The sequence below is a fragment of the Ovis aries genome, chromosome 5, assembly GCF_016772045.2.
Source record: "Ovis aries strain OAR_USU_Benz2616 breed Rambouillet chromosome 5, ARS-UI_Ramb_v3.0, whole genome shotgun sequence".
Taxonomy (NCBI): domain Eukaryota; kingdom Metazoa; phylum Chordata; class Mammalia; order Artiodactyla; family Bovidae; genus Ovis; species Ovis aries.
In genome coordinates this window covers 58,028,636-58,047,933 of record NC_056058.1, presented here as the reverse complement: position 1 = coordinate 58,047,933, position 19,298 = coordinate 58,028,636, and positions in this window count along the sequence as shown.

Below are 19,298 nucleotides of genomic sequence, written 5' to 3'. Positions count from 1 at the left end.
CCACAGGTAAAGAGACTGATATAAAATACACAATGTCCCATGTGAAACAAAGACACCATTCCTCAGAGATGGGGAAACTGAGGCACACAGGGGAAGGTCTTTGCCTGGGGCCCAGAGCAGTAAATGAACGGCAGAGCTGAGAGGAAGGTTCTATGTTCTCAGGCCAGAAGGGCAGGTCGCAGGCAGACCAGGGTCACCTGAACAGCCAGGCCCTTTGCTCCAGCCACAGGGGCCAAGCTGGGGCTGATAAACAAAAGACAGACGCATATCCGGTGCACATTTCAGCAGCCCCAACCTTCGCCACCGCCCAAGCACATAGGTTTGTTGTGGGAAGCCCTGGGGAGGCAAGAGGAAGAGCTTAGGAGAACATGTGGGAAATTGAGCCCGCCAAGAGAAATGGAAAACACCTTAGCTGGTGTGAAGGGAAGAGCATGCAGAGACATAATCCATAGCTTCAGTGTTTTTGTCATCTGTAGCAGAATGGTGAAGGCAACTTTCTGCAGGGTCAGCCCCAGTCTAAAGCCCAGACGACTTAAGCAAAATGCCTTTGGACTTCTCTGTTAAAATTTTTGCATATAAAGTGACAATGACAAAATCACTGCAATGCAAATATGCAAAATTTCCACAGCTTGGCTTCCAGGTTGGTCTGTGGAAACCAACTTGTGTATACTTTCAGAATAGGAGTGGGGATGGGGAGACTGCAGTCTAGTGACAAATTTCCAGACATTTTGAGTCAAGAGGCAAGGATGCAGATGGCTTCCATGTCAACTGGCTGTGGTTTGCCCGGCGAAGCGACTGCCCTAATTGAGTCTTTTGTTCTCTAGCAGGACATCTATACGGGAAGAGTTTTGGGGTCTTTTCTAGGTCTGAAAATGTGAGGCATATGGGAGAGGAAAGGGAGAGCATGAACATTCATTATCACTAGTTGCTGAGGAGTACTAGCTTATATTTTATATGTATATATATAATCTATATCTTATACCCTGTAGCCTTTAAGTTTTCCCTGTGAAGACTGTGTTATTGTTCCTGGTTTAGGTATGAAGAATCTGAGATCTGGAGAGGGTTCAGGCTCCTCCAGGGTCACACAGCCAATCACAAAATTGGGATTCAAAGTCATGTCTATTGTCCTTCAAAGACTGTGATAAAATAGTGGGAGCAATATTCTTGCCACTGAAAATGATGCTGTCATTGAATATACATTCCTTGTTTTCCCCATGGACCTGTCCCAGGTCCTAGCTCTAGATACTTTAGGGGAAAGATTCCCCAGCTTTGGAGATGGAACATAGAAATGTGGGCTGCAGCAGTCTCACACTGTATCAGAACAGCCGGTTGTGTGCATCTCTTTCTCAGCTCCACGTTCAGTGATGCCATGTTGGTAGCTAGAAACTGGCCACGGTAGGAGTATTTCCCCCATGGAAAGAGGCATACTACAAACCAAGGACTCTCCTCTCACCAAGAGTCAGCTTACTAACACACCATTGGATGTTGTCTCATCTCCATCAGCAGCTGAGACACTAAACATTTAGAAACCCATATAGTAATTGTGGTGTTGCTGTGACATTAAAGTACATGAAAAGTGAAATTGTCTCATTGAGCTGTCTCGCTTAGACTGGTTTGGTGTTGGTGAGTAGGTGTGTAAAGAGAGAGAACAGAGGCTCAAATTTGAATAAAATAGGGCTTACTGTGTTTTTACCAAGTTTCCCCATGATTCTGATACCCTTCACAGTTTCAAAACTTTTGGTCTGAAGACAGGGAGTAGGAATCCCTCCCCTGACCTTCCCCACAAGACTGATTATTGGAGCATGAACAAAACAAAATCATATTTTTGAAAGGAAGGCATCATATAAGCACTGCTGAGGCACCCTATCTCCTTGGCTATAAAATGTGGGTAAGTCTGCCTTTACCCATTTGTTGCTGAGAAGGTAATTCTGCAGTAATGATCTTATAAGTGGGAAAACTGTGTAACATGCGGCATTATGATGACAAAAATAGAGGATGAACTCTCTTTTGGCTCTACTTTCCTTGAAGTGCTGGGGAACACCCTTCTTTCACCTTCTGCTCCCACATCCTATTTTTGAACCTGGCATATTTTGGCCTAGGGATTAAATGACCACTGGGGCCAGCAAACCTGCATGACTGCCCTGCCTCCAGCATTTCCCGGCACCTCTGCTTCTTGCAGCAGCTGACCTGCCTCCTGTAAGTGGTGACTGCTGACCTCCAGCCTGGATAGCTCCATCTCCTTTCCCAGAGTCAAAGTCTGACACTTAGCTTTTTATGTAGTAGCTACTACTTCATCTGAGGAGGTCACTTGGTTTTAACTTTTAAAATATCCCTTTCTCCTTTGTGTTTTGGAGTAAGGCCAACCTGACCCCAGACAGTGACCTCTCCTTATGGGTACAACTGAAAGTCTCAAGCTTGTGGGGCAAGGGCCAATATTCTAGTGTGCACTTGCCATGATTTTGCCAGTTGGTGTTCCTTCTCTGGATCTCTGCTTTGTTATCCAGAAGGCAAACCGTTGGCATTTTGTGTGGGATGATTTCTGAAAATTGCAGGAAGTTTAGCATTCCTGGTCCCCAGACACCAAATGCCAGTAGAGTGTCTGCTTCATCACAGTGACAGTTTTAAGCACCATACATTTTCAAATGGGCCCATAAGGCTGGTTCTGCTCAGGGACTGTGTTCTGAAGGGCCTCTATTTCTTCATCTGGTAAATGAATAAGAGAGGGTCTTCAGAACCAGAAGGTGCTCACTCTGAAGCTATAATAACTGCCTGGGGCTGGAAAGAAAGGCTGTATCTCTCCCCTGATCTGTCCAAAGCTCTGTTTGGATTTATTTAATCTGTAACTTGTTTGGAGAAAACCTGTGTCTTAAGAACTTTTTTTAAAAAAGCATGAAAACCACTGGACTGGACTAGATGTTCCCAAATGACAGCCAAGGGTCCAATGCACTCTGCATACATGTATCATTTGGCATGGAATTTTAAGATATTGGAAGCAACATTGAAAAAAATATCTGGATTTTAGGCTTATTGGGAAAAGAAAAATAAAAGCAGAAAAGAAGACAGGGAGATTTGGCAATAATAAGCCCAGATTTCTACAAGGCAACAGTGGGCTGTAGCTGAGCACAGGCTACCCACTGAAGTGGGGCCTGTCCTATCCCTCATTTCTTTTACTTGCCTGGCCTTGCAGGCATCGTGGTGTGCAATGTTTGTTCTCAACCTGGAATACCTGGACAAGTTTTCTAAAATTTCAGTACTAAGGCCCTAAGCTTTGTGAGGGGCCTAGGTATGAATCCTTTTAAAACCTCCCCAGGTACTGTCCTGGGGCAGAACCAGCAGACTCTAGAGCATCTCAGGTTCGGAAACCACCTGTGTGTGAGTGCTCATTCGTTTAGTCGTGTCTGACTCTTTGTGACCCCATGGACTGTAGCCCGCCAGGCTCCTCCATCTGTGGAATTTTCCAGGCAAGAATAGTGGGGTGGCTTGCCATTTCCTACTCTTCCTGACCCAGGAATTGAACCTGCATTTCTTGTGTCTCTTGCGTTGACAGGCAGATCCTTTACCACTGTGCCACCTGGGAAACCTGGAAGCCACCTGTAAGAAGTCTAAATTCATGGCGTGTGTGTGTTGGGGGGCGGTGTCTTGTTCCTGCTCCTTACCTTTCTACTTCTTTTAGGGTCCCCAGCCTCCTTCTCTTCCTCTGGAAACCTTTGATTTCTCCAAGACTCAGCTCCATCAGTCTTCTTTTTTTGGGCCCCTCCTGACAGTACCTGGTGAAGCTTTAAAATTACTCATATACATAGGCCCCCTGCCCAGAGACAGCTATTAAATTAGCCCAGCTTAGGGCCTTTTGTGGCCCCAGCTTGCGGCATGTGGGATAAAACCTGCACCCCTTGCAGTGGAAGCATGAAGTCTTAGCTGCTGCATCAAAAAGGAAGCCTCCCTGTCAATCTTCCTCCTTGGTTAGAGAATTCTCACTTGGCAGAACATCCACCTGGCCTCTCCCTGCGTGCAGTGCTTTTTGTTGAATTCAATCAATGCTTTGTTTCTTACCAGGCTCCCAGGGCTCAGAACCCTCTCCTAGGGACCCAACCCCCAGGAAAACTCTGCAAGCCTCAAACTCATCAGCTCCTGTCAGCCTCTGCCACAGAGGCAAGTCCAGGCTCCTTCCTAACTGTTCTTCTGGACTGACAAATATGGGACCCTCTTTCCTAGACATTCATTTGCATAAATTAAAAAAAAAAGCAACTGGTAAAGCAGGGTTCTCAACCTCAGCATTGTTGATATTTTGGTCCAGATAAATCTTTGTGATGGGCAATGTCTTGTGCGTTGAAGCGTGTTTAGCAGCATCCATGACCTCTACCCATTAAATGCCAGAAGGACCTCAATCTGCTGCTCCCCTCAATCCAAATCATGAAAACCAAAAGTCTTTCCAGGCATTGCAAATGTCCCTTAGAGGCAAAAATCACACCCATTGAATACCACTGCTATAAAGTAATTCAAGGTCTCACTTTCTCTTAAGGCGTAGATGACATTTGCTAATATTCCAATTCTTGTGCCATCCATATACCTGTATACTCTCCAACCTGTGTCCCCTAGAGCCCCATTTCCTTTTGCACTAAATAGGTCTCTCTAGTCCCAACTATCTCTAATGTTCCTTTACTACATCAATAAGAGAACATCAATTCACCCAGTTGCTCAGAAGCCTAGAAATTTTCTTTAGGTCCTCTGATCTTAGTTTCCATATCCAGGCTATCAGCAAGTCTTCACAGGATCTGTGTTTAGACATACCCCAAATCCTTCCTCTTCTTTCCATCTCCATTGTTACTAGTTTTGTCTATAAATTAATTAGTTAATTTATTTTTTGGTCTGGGCTGTTTAAATGGCCTCATTTTGCCTTTTACAATACATTCTTCTTCCTGCAGTCAGAGGGGTCTTTAAGAAACAGAAATTGCAGATCAAGTTGCTTACCCACTTAAGAGCCTTCGGTTCAGTCACTCAGTCGTGTCTGACTCTTCGTGACCCCCTGGGACTGTAGCATGCCAGGCTTCTCTGTCCATCACCAACTCCTGGAGCTTGCTCAAACTAATGTTCATCGAGTTGGTGATGCCATTACAAGGGCCTTACAAGGGCCGATGAGACCAACCTGGTCCCAGCCACTCCTCATATTACTTTTCCCTTATTACATTCCAGCCACACTGGTCCCCTTTCCGCTCCTTAAAGACTTCTCCCACGTCTTTCCTGCCTCAGGGCCTTTGCACACACTATTGCTTCTGCCTACAGCTTTTTTACATCCTGGTTTCTACAGCTGCTTTCTTCTCAAGTTTCAGATTCTACCTTACTTGCTGCTTCTGCAAAGAGTCACTCCCCCATCCCAAATTATTCAATAGCTATTAAATAAAATGAATGAATCCATGATATATTTTTACTAACTTTCAAGCAGTTATTACAAACTGTAATTATCTTGCTTGTTTTTTAGTTTCCTTGTTATCACACCTCCTGCCCCACTAGCATATTTGAGTAAAGATACCTCATCTATTTTATTGGTTTCTGTACCCTAGGATCTAGTACAGTGCTTGGCACATAGCACAGGCACAACAAACTTCTGTTAAAGGAATCAGTGAATGGATATCCATAACCTTCAGGTTCCAGACTCCTCAAGGCACACCCATAGTGAATGATGATGACCGATGCTATTCCAGCTCTGACATTTTAAGATGCCACAAACTCTGCACCATTAAAATGTCAATTCACACTGGGCCACTGGGAATTCCATGAGTCACTCAGGGGATTATTACTATCTTAGTGCCTCTGTTACCATAATAGGCCTTCTTTGGTAGAGGGATACTAATTTCTTAAATGTCAGCACCAGAAAGGAACTTACAGAGAAAGAAAGCACAATCTCTTCATTTGTCAGTGAGAAATAAACCCTTAAAGTTTCATTCACTGACATCCATCCATCCACAACTGAGATACATTAAATGTTACAGAACGCAGGACCATTCTTGTCAAGAGAGTCACACCACCTTTTGCCATTGGTAAAAACTAACGCCTTTCTCTTGAGACTTCCCTGGTGGCTCAGACGGTAAAGCGTCTGCCTACAATGCGGGAGACCTGGGTTCAATCCCTGGGTCGATGGCAACCCACTCTAATATTCTTGAAGCCTGGTAGGCTACAGTCCATGGGATCACAAAAAGTTGGACACGACTGAGCGACGTCACTTCAATGCCTTTCTCTTGAGCCTGGTGCGAGTGCTTTGATGCTTAGACAGATGTTCTGGCCATGACCTCTACTTTATGGTTACAAAAGAAGTAGAAAGGAAGGGATCATACCTTATGATTTTCCCCAGAAGCCTTGAGGTTGGCAGAAAGGCTGATCTCAAACAATTTGTGATGATACTCTCTTACGCCTGATATCAAAAGGAAATTGAGTTATTTAGACAAGTTTACACCCTCCCAACTTAAAATAGATATGGCTTAGTACTCAGCTTTTGTTGTCCATCAGCAGAGTACAGAGGAAGAAGTCCATGAAACTGAGTTGTCAAAGATTATTATGAAGGAGGTTAAAGACTTAAAAAGAAGAAGGAGAAGTTGAAAGTACAAACTGCTACCTGAGATTAATCTGAAACCCAAAGTGCCAAGGAAGGGAGGATGTGTAAAAGAAGGAGAGAGTCTTCTCTTGGGTGCCATGCCTCTCTCTGCCAAGAATTGTCATGTGACAATGTGCAAGCCCCATCTTTCCTCTGGTCCTGTGTAAAATGAAAATGGTGGAACAAATGATCTTGTAGTAATTTTTAGAGTCCTATTTATTTGTCGCTTTTTGTTTCAAAACCATAGAGAGATCCCAAAATAGAACTGAGAGCGGGCTCTGATACCCTTTTGGTTATGTGCCAGTTTAATCAAAATCAGTTAGAGATTTCAAAGGCTGATGGGCCAGAGTGACAGACTGAAATAGCCAGCAGCAAAAAGCAGAGCTTCTTCCTTCTACTTAGGTGGTTAACTAGGCATTATGAAGCTCCCAATGACACCTGAACACCATCACATTCCCATCCCCCCCACCCAGAGCCTACAGTTCAAGACACTTGGGATTAAAAAACCAATAATAAAAGTCCTTATGTTTGTACACATGCCTTTTGAAGCTTATAAAGTGCTTTCACAGATTTTATTTCATGTAATTTTCGGAAACAAATGTGAGAGGAATTATTCTTCTCAAATTGCCAATGAGGAAACGAAGACTGAGAGATGAAGTGACTTGCCCAAGGTCGCCTGGGGTGCCTGTCATCCCCTGTTTGCTTTCCACTTCTTTCTGCATATTTCCATGGCTCTGCTCTGTGTCACAGGGATCTCCACCCTGAAGGCTCCCCCCGCTGTTGCTTCAAGGAAAATTTGGCTAATGGGAATCTATGACAGAAAACTAGAGGTGAGGAGGGGAGAAGTTGCTGTTTCTCCTCTCTTTCTGCCTCCAGTGTTATCTTTGACAAATGGTTTCATGTACTCTGTGCCTCAAGTTCCTGCCAAATAAGTGCCCTTGCTTCTGGGATCTTGTAACGCTGCATTCTCCTGTGTCCCTCCAAACCCAGGAGCAGCAGCATCTTCCTGCTGTTGCTAATCCCTGATTCCTCAGCATCCCCTGTTTGGCTTTGCACCTCTACTGTCACCTGTGCATCTGATTCCTTATATTAAATTTCTTATTTTGAAAGATCTAGGGTGGTTTCCGTTTCTTGATTGGACCCAGCCTGATTCCTCTGGCTGGGTAATCACTACTATGAGGAGCTGTAGGCATGGCAGAAATAGCTTGAAACTGTATATTATATTTGTGTGTGTGCACACTTCATTATTAAATGGTGAGAGCCTTTTCATTTGGGAACTGAGTTTATACACCTTTGGGTCTTAAGGTTCTAGCACAATACCTGGCACCCAGCAGGCACCAGTAAATGTTTGTTGACCTAATATATTTGTTTGCTAAAACAAACCCAGCCAGAGTGGCTATTTAGTTTACCTCTATATCTCTATATATCTATTTAGACATAAGAATACAGGTCCTTTTTCTATAAGGTGTACCAGTGAGCCATGTGGCGACACTCTGTAAAGCCACACAGGAAACTGTGTTATTTGCAATTTCTATGGGATAGTTCTGACTCTGAACCACAGTAGTCAATTCAGATGGTAAGATATTAATGAGTTGAAACTTGGAAAAATACATAATTGACCAAAAAAGAAAGTGGATGAAAACTGGATGGAAATCATGGATAAAACAGGAAAAAAAAGTTTTTTTCTAATTATGTTAGTTTTCATATGCTTATATAGGCAAAGTTTAACAGAGTATAAAAGGGCTGGGATTGGAAGAGTTGCTGTTTGTGTCATCTCTGCCACTAACCTGGGCAAGTCATTTCTTTCTGGCCCTTGGTTTCCTTCTTGGTAAAATGAAAAAATAAAATTAGTTAATCTTATTTAATTAGTTAACCTCTTGCTAAAATATCCAAGAGTTGTCACTGGTTGGAGAATCAAGGTCAATTTTATGATCATATGAAACAAGACCTCACCTGGTCTGACCCCATCTTACTTTCTAGCCGCACTCACCAGCCCCCTATGCTGCCTGCTCAGCCAGCTCCTTCCAGCCGTTGACTTTTAATCCTGTTTTCTCTATTTGCAGTTCTCTTCTCCGTTCTCTTCACCTCACTATGGTGACAAGACTCAGCTTAAATTTCCCTCCTTTTCTTTGCAGTGATCTGATGTTTTCCTTCTTGATGGGATAAAAAAGAATATGATCACTTGTCATGAAGAGGCAACATGGGCTCCTGGCTAAAAGGTGGACTTAGTGGCCAGATTAAGTGTGTCTGAGCTCTGGGCCTGCAATTTACTAGGTATGTGACAGGTGGAAAGCTACTTGCTGACTATGCTTTAGTGTTTTCATCTGCAAAGTACTGATCATGACAGTACCTGTATGAAATTTCTCATGTGCAAAGACTAAAGTGATTCCCATTTTCCTGGTTAGGCACAGACTAAATTACCAGGCTGGCGAAGAATAACTGGTGTGGGAGCTATGAACATGATGGAAATGGATTAGGACTGTATCTAGACATACGAGTGTGTGTATTTCCTTATTAAGCAGCATGAGTATGTCCACTGTGATCTTACCTTATGTATAATTTAGACCTCTAGGCTGAAGCATAGTGATTGACATGGCAGGCACTAGTGAAAGTTTTCTGAATTTTATCCTGACAAGTATGAACTTAATATATTCTATGCTTGGAAGTGTACATGGTACACAGAGATGCTTGGTGATGCAGCTATTATGAATATTAACCATCATCTGTGCTCCACAGTGCTCCTACTTTCCTGTATTACAGCAGTTATTACATTGTCTCATCATTCCATTTTGGGGCATGTCCATCCCTTTCATTAAACTGTGAGCTGGTCAAGGGTGAGAGGATTGTTATTGACTGAACTGTGTACTCCTCAAACTCATATGCTGAAGTCTAAACACTCTTATCTCAGAATGGGGCTATATTTGGAGGTGAAGCCCTTCATGAGGTAGTTAAGTCAGACTGGACCTTAATCTAATCTGACTGGTATCCTTCTAAGAAAAAAATTTAGGACACACAGAGAGGCACCAGGGCTGTGGGTACATAAAGGAAAGGTCATGTGGTAAGGTACGAGGGTTACCTCAGAGGAAGCCGACTCTGCTGGCACCTTGATCGTGGATGTCCAGTCTCCAAAACATGAGAAAATATTTGTTTGAAGCACGTAGTCTGTGGTAGTTGTTATGGAAGCCTGGGCAAACTAACACAGAGACTGTTTTTATTCATTCATTCAATAGATATTTATAGAGCATCTATTACATACCAGGCACTGATCTGTGAGATAGGGTATTAGAGTGCTGAGAAAAAAAAGAAAGAAAAAGAGCCTCTGCTCTTAGGAAGCCTAGTAGGGGAGAGGGACAATCAAAAGGTCACATGAGTAGTATGGTAAGAAGAAGGGAGAGCTTGGTGTGCTCTGAGAGTGCATGAGGCTGGATAGAGTGCGGATGGTACGAGAGGGATGTCTAGTTGCATGCACCTTTTATCCTTAGCACAGTTGCTGCAGTGCTACACTTACAGCCAGTAAATCTTGGTTGGCTTTTATTGAAGGGTCTGATCTCTCAATACTTCATGCAGAATAATAGGATTTTTTAGCACTTAAGGTAAAAGCCTACAGGCAGATGCTGCCAAGTGTGACTGTTTATAGGGCCCCACAAAGCTGAGGCAGTGGAAGGCCTGAGGGATGAGAAGGAAGAGGAAGTGGTTCTCATCTTAGCGCAGCCACAAGCTGTTGATATGGGACCTGCTACAACGCCCTTCGCTCGTCTAGACCTCCATTTCCTTGTTTTCAGCAGTGACAAGGCTAGAGCAGTTCATCTCTAAGATCCTTCCCAGCTCTCTGTAATCTTTTCTGAAATCTAGTTAATGAAAGACTAATGTCAATACTGAAAAGAGGAAGGAAGGGACAGAGGAAGGCAGGAAAAGGGGAGAGAGAAGTGGAAAGAAGCTCCACCATTATTTGCTATGGGACCCTGGGTAAGGAGTTGTCCCCAGTTTGAACTTCAGTTTCCTTTCCTTTAAAATGAGGAGGTTTTATCTTCAATATTCCTTTCAATTCATGCAGACTTTATGTCTATAAATTGAATCTTCTGTCCCTGAGTGTTAATTTCAACAGGAAAAACACCCCTGGGTTGAGTCTGCATTGAATGTAGCCTGATTGTCTCCATTTCTCCATTTACTCCATTCAATTGTGAACACTTACATCAGTTTCGAACAGGAAGGGGTAGAAACACAGCTCTTTAGTTTACTAACCACAAATCTTAATAAAAGGATTACCAACTAAGTCAGTCCCTACTGAAAGAGGTCACAAAAAACAGACAAGACTGAGAGTTGGTCTGTAGCTATTTCCTGTTCCTTGCCAACTACTCATGGCAAGGAACAGTTACCACAAGTACCTTAAAGGCCAAGTTCTATCAGAATGGCTTGGACATAAAGCAGATCAGTTAGAAAAAATTAAATTATCATTATTCAACAGTAAGGAAATGCTTAAATTACTTTTGATACATTCATATGAGATACAAAATAGAGAGAAGTTTAAAAGCAGGATAGAAACCACAAATTAGTATAATCTTAAATTTTATATATATATTATTTTATATATATATATACACACATAAAAAACCTATAAAAATAATCTAAAATATTAACAGAAGTAAAATCCAGAAGAGGGAAATATGAGTGATTTTTATTTACTTCTTTATACTGTTCTGCATTTTCAAATTTCCTTCAATATGTTTTCATTTGTTAGTTTAGTTATTCAGCAAATATTTCTCATGTATCAACTATGAGCCAATTCTGCTAAAGACAGGCACAAATATCAGCTCCCCTGCAGCAAATCCTCTAGTGAGTAGACACAGATAATAGAGAAAAATCAGTAAGCATGCCAGATGATGCAGATGGTGGTCCATGCTGTGAATGTGTCCAGTCAGGGGGATGGGAAGGAGAATGACTGGAGTCGTGCATCAGTCTTGCATGTGTGGTCAGGGAGGGCACCCCTGAGGCCGTGTGTTTAGAGGTGAGACTGAATAGCACAAAGAAGCCTGACGATCTGGGAGAAGAGCATCCCAGTCAGAGGGGACAGCCAGGCAGGTTGCACGGACCAGTCCGCACATAGGCCTGGGAAGAAGTTCGGCTTCTATTTTAGCTGCAGTGGGGGCCACAGAGAGTTTCCCATGGAGGGACAAGGTTGCATGCCCCTCAGAAAGATGACTCTGGGGGCAGAATTATTCCTGGTGACAGAGGCAGAGTAGATGCAGGGAGACCTATTACAAGACACATTTTCTTATAATTTGCCAGTTCTGTGACATTTTATAGTTTCCACTACTGTAAAAATGAGGCAGTAGGGCAAGGTCAGTGATTTCTAAGAGCACTTCCAGTACTTTATTGTTTTCCATACTTTTTCACAAAATGCTTAAGCTTCTTAAGCCCAGGGCCCAGGTCTTACTCCTCTATTTATTCCCAGCACCCTGCCTGTGGAACCTCACAGGACTGAGTGAAGGAGTACACTGTGGGCTGGATCATTACTTCCCAATGTGAGCTTCCACTGTGCTTTCTTGTGGGCTCACCTGCTGAAGCCTTTATCCTGAGAGGAATAGGAAGCCACTGAAGGATTTCTAGCAGAGACTGAGTTCTCTGTAGTAGAAGGTTCATTCAGACAGAGATGAAGTGGGTGTGGAGGGGGCCACAAGCAAGAGAAGCACAGAGACAGAGACACATTGTTTCCTAGAGGATCCTTCCTAGCTCTGATGTTCAGACCTGCCAGTGGGAAGGGAGACCTCATCTCACAAAACCACCTCCATGGGGGCCCTCACACACTGGGAGATGAGAAAGTGCAGGAGAATCCACCTATTTATAGTTGGGGGAAATGAGGCACAAAGAGACCAAGTGACTCATGTGCCAAGGATTTCTGACTCCAGGGCCTCCACTCAGCTAATGTGAAAACCAGACTGCACTTAGCATGTCATCCAGGGACGGGGAGGGCTTTTGCTTGTGCAGAAGAAAAGGGAGCGTCAGGGGGTGGGGCAGGGTGGGGAAGGGGGAAGACAGAGATCCTAGGCAGAAACTGTGACAAATGCTGAAATACCTTCACTTCGACACTCCCATAATCCAAGAAGGGCTAAAATTGGCTGGAGAGCTTGCGTTATGAAACCAGAGCAGGTCAAACAAAAGAAATAAGCAAAACTTGAGTCAGTCAGATGATAATCCTTGTGGAGAGCATGCAAATTCAAGCGAAAATAGATCAGAGACATTTTCCCAAGAGACACAAAGCTTGGAGATCCTGGAAACAAACCTCTCACGTGAAACATGGGGAGGAAGAGGTGGGAAGGAAGGTTAGCATCACACCCTGTAGGTGGAGACAAGCTTTGCTGGCAGAGTCAGGCTGGAATTCGAACCCAGCTTTCCCCAGTCTGAGGTCAGAGCTCATATCACTGCTTCAAAACTAATTCTAGGTCTAACTTTTTCCCAAATTCACTGACAGGCACAAGAACAGGCAGCTCTTAAAGTGATTTCAAAGCACCCTGTGCATACTCAGTGTGGCCATGTGCAAACACACATGGGCTTGTGTAACACACACACACATACACCCCTTTAGTTTCATTAAGTACTATGGATCAATTAAATATCTGCATTCACTGCCCCAAATCAAAGGCACAGCTAATGGAACCTAGAAACTATCCTAGTCCAACCCCTTTCTTTATTTTATAGACAAGAACTGGAATCCAGAATGGATGAAGTTGCAGTCATTTAAACCAAGAACCAGGGCAACCTGCCCCTGAGTTCAGTGCTCTTTCTTGCCCTGGCCCTAGCACCAGACAGGAAAACTGTAATCTTTAATACGAATGCATTATTTTATGTTCTTAAGCATGGATTCTCAAAAGGAAGGCGTCGGAGATAAATTCCAGTCTGTCACTTTGGCTGGGGCCTGAAATCTTGGCACACTGATTAGTGAATTTCTAGAGAAGTCTTTTAACTTACTTGGAAGTTTTTTACCATGATAGTAACAATCAGTCATCCATTAAATAAACATTTGCTCAATGTCCACTGCGTACTGGACATTCTGCTGGGTCGTTTATGCACTTTTAATCTCTTTTAATTTCCATAGTGTTATGATACAGGTGTCATCATTTCTGTTGTTGTTTTTTTTCCCTACAGAGGGGAATACCATTTGGAGAGGTTAAGCATTTTTTCCAGGTCATAGACTCAGGAAGGGGCAGAGCTGGGATCTGACTCTCTGTTGTCTTTTATTATGCCGAGTGCCTTAGATATGAAGTGATCTGTACTGGACCATGGACATTGCATAGGGCAGTCTCATAGTCCTAGAGGTATGTTGGGATGGGTGTCTCCAGATCCCATGTTTTTCTGGACTGCTAAGTTCAACTGTGAGTTCTATGCTACATCTCATGATTATAAGGCCCTCCCAGAGGCTCAGAGTGGAGTTCCCAAAAGCCAGGACCCAATGTAGCTGGGCGAGACGATGAAGATGCCCTGGTCTCAGTAAAGGTCACTAGCTTGTGAGGACCAGTCTCCTAGAAGGTTTTGACTCATAGATGTGAAATGAACAGAGAGAGAGTGACTCCAAGATGGATGGACTCAGAAACAGAAAGGGTATAATATACATTGTGGGACAAAGATTTAAAGACAGTTTGCTGTTCTGTGTTTTATGTAAATATGCCTTTCATAGCAGACCCCTAGAGAATTTCCTACATATAACGAGAATTTCCTCTACTATCCCTGATGGCAGTTTTGTTTCTGCTTTAATGTCTCCAAGAACAGGGAACTCATTACCCTTCAGACTCTTATAATTGTTAGAAAGTTCTAGCCTTCACACTGGGTCAAAAATCTGTTGCCCAAATGTGTTCATGCACTGGGACCAGATTTGCCCTTTGGTTTACAAAGACTGAATCTGCTTCCCTCTTACTCAGCAAGACTCTTGGATATTTGAAGACGATGTTTTTATTTTATACCAGCATTCTCCAAAGTGTGCTGAGCGGAGTAGTAAATTTGCACAGCGTTAATAGGTGTCCTCTATAAAGCAAACATATCAAAACAAACAGACAAAAGCCCATAAATAGCATTCTGTGGGCATGCTAGGTTAAATCAGGTCAACCAGATATGTTTCCTGCAAGGCTGCTCAGAATGTTTACTATGCTGATGCAGGGTATGGATTCCAAAATGGAAATACTCGGCATGCAATATTTCCCAAACTCTTAACCTCCTGAATTTTTTTTTTTAATCTCAAAATCTTTTTTTCCCCTCCTAGTATATACTTTTACTATTTTCCATATGTACTTTTAGAAACACTGTTTGGAAAATGCTTCCCTACACAGGTCGAGATTCTTACTATTGTCTCTGAGCTAAAAAGCCAGTCTCCTTCAACTATTCATTTTGAGACAGGATGTTGGGTTTCTTCACATTCTTCCCTCTGGTTCTGTAACAGGGCTGTCAGTTTAAAATACAGGGTGCCCAGTTAAACTGAATTTCAGATAACTAGTGAATAACTTTTGGTATCAGCATGTTCTGTGCAATATTTGGGACATGCTTATATGAAAAAGAACTCATTGCTTATCTGAAACTGGATGCCCTGTATTTTTATCTGTTGAATCTGGCAAGCCTAGAAAGGCTCCAAATGCTCCCTTGAAAATGTGTGACCGTCAGAACTGGGCACAGTATTTCAGACGTGGGTCAAGATAGCGACAATTGATAACTTTGTGAGACACCATCAACTCCGATTTTCCCAGAGACATTTTTAAAGAGGTGATAGTAAAATTTTTATGCATTATTAGAGGCCAGTCTGAGACTGACAGATAGCAGATAACTTTCTGAATGTACTGGCAAAATTCAGAAGCCAATTTCCCACCTCTTACTCCTGTTCATTAATATACTTAAGTTTTTCTGGTGTGAGTATATAGAACTTGATCCAAACATCGTTTATAATTCCCTTCTCATTGTCTGCCTTCTCCATTAGATTGTAAGAAACTAAAACAACAGTACCGACTATGTCTACCTCAGTAACTGCTGTATCCTTGGTAGTTAGGACAGGTTCTGGCATATAGAAGTGTTCAAACATCTTTTGAATGAATGAATGAACAAATTAGTCACACATTGCTTAGAAAGCTAAGTAAACCAGATAAGCTTATACTCTGATGTGGAGAAGAGATGGCCAACAGGAGCTTTCTTTGTGGTTGGATTTGTCATTCACTCCAAGCTTGCCCAGATCCATTAAATAGAGTTCCTCTGTGCTGAAGGCAATTCTGTTGGAAGATATGTGTGTAAAACAAGAACACTTAATTTCTCTGACTGAAATAATTTCAACCCAACACAAGCCATTTTCAAGAAATTGAAATACTTCCTGGAACCTTCAATTTTTATCAAGGTATGGAACTTGGCCTTTAAAAGCAGGCGATGATGTGGGATTGGGGCAGCAAATCACACTGGGTTTTCCCACAGGAGCATCCTCATCTAAGAGGAATTAGGCAGAGTGAACAAGGACAGCCTCAGTGGAGCCCTAAGTTGCCAGCAGGGCATGTATGTAAAGCAGGGCATGTGATTCTTTAGCTCTGACATGGTGAAAGTGCATCTGGTAACTGACACGAGCAACCCAGAAGGCCTGGAGCTTCTGCTCTAAGTCATAGTTGATAGAGCGAGGCCCTGCCTACACCTAGCATGAGCTCACATAAGCTCAGGGCTTGTCAGTATTGAAAGCATCCTGGGGACTGCCCCTGGAGCTGGTAATCACTAATCTGCAGCTCAGCAGCTGTGGTTTCTGTGCTGGGGAGTGTTAACTCTAAAATTTTAAGTTAAATTCCAGCAAAAAACAGGAAAATACAGCAAGAAGAGCCCTGGGTCCTAGAAGGATACCAGAGTGTGAAAACACTAGTACTACTTTCTGCATATGAGAATGAAGACTGAGTATGAAGACCCTGCTATGTCTTAGTGCCATGCCCTTAAGCAAGTTTTGAACCTCAGTCTTTTTATCTGTGAAATGGGAACAACCATGTTGACCTCAGAGTTAAGAGGATTAGATAAAATGTCTGATAAAAAAGCCCTTTGTAAACTGCCAAGTGCTAGATAAATATGAGGAATTGCTATACCGTAGCCCCATGGGCACAGTGCTGTGGTCTTCAGTCAGTCCTTGATGCATATGGTACTTTGCTGCTTGTTGTTCAGTTGCTCAGTCATGTCCGACTCTGCAACCCCATGGACTGCAGCATGCCAGGCTTCCTTGTCCTTCACTGTCTCCCAGAATTTGCTCAAACTCATGTCCATTGAGTCAACGACGCCATCCAATCATCTCATCCTCTGTTGCCCTCTTCTCTTCTTGCCCTCAATCTTTCCCAGCATCAGGGTCTTTTCCAGTGAGTCAGCTCTTCACATCAAGTGGCCAAAGTATTGGAGCTTCAGCTTCAGCATCAGTCCTTCCAATGAATATTCAGAGTCAATTTCCTTTAGGATTGACTGGTTTGATCTCCTTGCTGTCCAAGGGACTCTCTAGAGTCTTCTCTAGCACCACAGTTCAAAAGCATCAGTTCTTCAGTGTCAGCCTTCTTTATGGTACAACTCTTACATCCATACGTGACTACTGGAAAAACCATAGCTTGGACTATAGGGACATTTGTTGGCAAAGTAATACTTTGCTTTTGTAATAGCATAAAAGAACACCCAACTGAAAGAAAAGAAAAATGTTCTTTACATAGCCTGAAGCAAATAAAAAGAGCTTCAAATTACATTATATAATTCCTTTTAATTGTGGAGGAAAACATTTTGCAAGCACGTATTTGAAAATATAAAATCTCAGTGTGTAGGAATCTTTAGAATATAAAAAAAATCACTTGGGAACATCCTTAAGAGTCTAAGTGTGAGGCTCTAGCAGTAGTTTAGTTGCCAAATTGTGTCTGACTCTTGCGACCCCATGGAGTGTAGTCCGCTAGGCTCCTCTGTCCATGGGATTCTCCAGGCAAGAATACTGGCTCTAGATGAGTCTTTAATTCTGCATGAATGTTTCTATTGATCTCCCTGGAGGCTGTCACTGCCTTTGGTCAAGGGCCTTGCTGGCTTTGCTGGTAAACAGGAGCAAAATGTGCATAAATGTACTTCTAGTACTTCTAGAAGTTCTTTGGAGTTCTTTGGAGGGGAAAATAATGCAGGGTGTTGTGGCTGATAAATTACTTACTGTGAGATGGTATACCTGCTTGAGGAAGATTTGTGTGTGTAAATATGTATTTACATGCATTTTCTGTGCCAGGGGCAATGAGGGTCACAGACATCTTGCCTTGAAAAGGCTTTCTTGTGAGGCTTTCTCTTTTTCTTCCTCCATGTCCCATTTCACAGAGTGGCTGCTGATGGAACACATTACTTTGAGCCCCATTATGATTGTCTGATTGTGGATCCTTGTGTTTATATCTCAGATTGCTGACTCTATGCAAAGATTACTTCATGCTTGGAGCTGGGCAGAGGCTCCGCTTACAGTTCTGGGAGGGCACAAGGCAATCTTTATGCAACCTGACCTGCCCTTCCTCCCCTCCTGGCCTGGGCCTAGAATAGTGAATTACCCTGTTCTGGAAGAAACCCCACCTTGTCACTGAGTGCTCTGAGCCAAGAAGAGGGGGAGCAGAGCTGGAAGTACAGTCATGAAGCCAGGCCGCAAAGCCCAGAGCTCCAAAGTCAGAGGGCTCAGATCTGATACACCACTTCCCTTGTCCCTGGACCAGGGGCTGGCTTAGTTAGAACTGGTGGTACCCAGCAAGGAAGGTGTTTCTCTGCCTCCTAATGACCACTGGATTTATATATACCATGCATATAAGTACATAGGGGTGTATTCACAGAGGCAGAGTTTGCAAGTGAATACTTACATGTAAATATGCATTTTAGGAAAATGTACAAGTATACATAGGAACCTATGTACATAGGAAGTGTACATAGGAACCCATATGTGTGCACTTACCTGTATTGAGAATGCTTTTGTGTGGGTAGTCATATCTTCAGAGATACAAATCTGATCTCTCAAAATACAAAATCTGATCTCTGCTGTAAACATATAAGTGGCTTTTAAATGCTTTTAGGATAAAGAACTAAATCCTAATGCAGCTTAAAAGGCCCTTTATGTGTAGTCCTGTTACACTCCACCTCTTTGCACATCTTCTCTGCATTGACCTTTGCTTAGTCCTTCTTAGGCATGAGGTTTCCTTTCACTACAGGATTTAGTACATGCTTTTCTCCCTGAGTAGAATGTTCTGCCCTCCTCTCCTTTTCTAGAAATTATCTAGACCTCCTTCAGCTCCCAGCTGAAACTGTACTTCTTTGGGGGAATGTTTACTAATCTCTCAGAATTAGACAGATTCCTTCAAAACACTCTGAGTCTCTTCATAGAAACTGTTACAATTAAAAAATCTGCATGCATTAAAAAGAAAAATCCCTCAACACAAACTCAATAAGGGCAAAGATAAACAATTTTTGTTCACTCACTGATCTTCAGCACCTAACAATTCCTGCCACTTGTTAGGACTCAACAGACATGTATTGAATCAGGGGTATATATAAACTTACCCAGGAAGAAGGGCCAGCACAGGAACCTGTGTGTTCTTAGGTAGCAATGGGACCATGATTATGTGACATGACATATTTTCTTATTTGGAGCATGCAAAAATGTGCTTATTAATCCCTAAGTGTATTTATCTGAGGGAGAATTAAGCATGTCTGGGTTAAGCGTGTCTATGTCCTAGTA